The sequence below is a fragment of the Nicotiana tabacum genome, chromosome 6, assembly GCF_000715075.1.
Source record: "Nicotiana tabacum cultivar K326 chromosome 6, ASM71507v2, whole genome shotgun sequence".
Taxonomy (NCBI): Eukaryota; Viridiplantae; Streptophyta; class Magnoliopsida; order Solanales; family Solanaceae; genus Nicotiana; species Nicotiana tabacum.
Genome location: NC_134085.1, coordinates 4,149,474 through 4,150,894, shown reverse-complemented (window position 1 = coordinate 4,150,894; position 1,421 = coordinate 4,149,474). Strand labels below are relative to the sequence as shown.

The 1,421-nt window shown below is 33.5% G+C and overlaps 1 pseudogene; it reads left to right on the top strand.

The window, feature by feature from the left end:
- LOC142181661 (uncharacterized) lies at nt 1-809 on the top strand (annotated as a pseudogene).
- Nucleotides 810-1,421: the final 612 nt, after the last annotated feature.

Here is a 1,421-nt window from a genome sequence, read left to right as displayed (position 1 = left end):
ATGGTTGGAAAATATGTTTTAGAAATAGAAAGAGCTTCTCTGGAAGTTGCTAAAATTGGAAAGACTTACCAACTTCTCAACTTAGATGAACATTCCAACTTTCTTAAGAAGAATAATCGAAACCCTTCTGATTATCGACCTGATATTGCTCATCAGGCAATGCTTTCAATTTTAGATAGCCAAGTGAATAAAGTTGGAAGATTAAAAGCTTTGTATGTGAAGAATGAGAAAGGTAACCTATTTGAAGTAAAACATATGTTCGTATCCCTAGGACGTTTAAACGATTTGCTGACATTATGTTGCAACTGCTACAAAACTGGAGCATAACTGCTGTTGGTAAGCAAGAGAAACTGTTATGTGTTATAGGAAACCCTGTTTCAAAGCACCTACCCATTGACTGTCAAAAGATAGGCTTCTCTCATAGTTCTGAGAAGCTGATGAATATTCAGGAATATATTAATGGCATCAACAAGGACATGAACCTTGTTTTGGAGGTTGGGGCAATGGCCCACGGGAAAATTGATAAAGATTATGTCGAAGTTATCTATCGATTTCTGATTATCCATTGAGTGTTGCATACTGCATATCCATGATCACAAATATTGTGGAGCGCAAATGGAAGATTTTGTAGACTTGGTACCTTACTCTGGTCTTCGTTGCAACGTGTACTTTCTAGAATGTTTTGTTTGTTTTCTTTCCTATAGGTTTTTCTGGTTGGTTAATCTATTATTATGTAAAATATTTAAGAAGTGTTAAATGGTTCTCTTCTACATTTGGAATGCCCTTAGGTCGTTTACAATCAATTTGAAACGGCCATAAAAAAAGATGATTTTTCCTAATATAATAGTGGAGATTTTTAAACCTAATATCAGTTGTTATAATATTTTACAATACATAGAACTTCTTGATCGCGCACTTTCTATGTGTATGTGTGTGTTCTGAAGGTAATATTAGACCTACTTAAACTGGAGTCCAGATTACTATTAAATTTTCTCAATGCATTTCAATTAGCTTTGATGAATGGTTTGTTGTGGTATAAATTGACAGCTTTGACTATTTCATGTGTATACTGTAAGCAGTTTGATTCTTTTTCTCAGTGTTATAGACACCTTATCAGTTTCTTGATTGGGTTTGAGACTCTGTTTAAGCAAGCTTGTGAAGATATTCAATGATTCTTGTCTTTTTTCAGATCTACATGCTACTATTATGCATACGCTTTCGTATGGACTTTGTGGGTTATCTAGGCAAAGTTTTCTGCATATTATATGTATGTTTTTTTCTAATTTTTAATTTTATTTTGTATGTGTAGGAAAATGCGGGTGATGCAATTGAAAGTGGTGGCTACAAATCAATTTGACCTATTGAAGTGAATGGGGAAGACTTTTTGAAGAATTGTGATGTTTTTAGTAATATTGATAGTT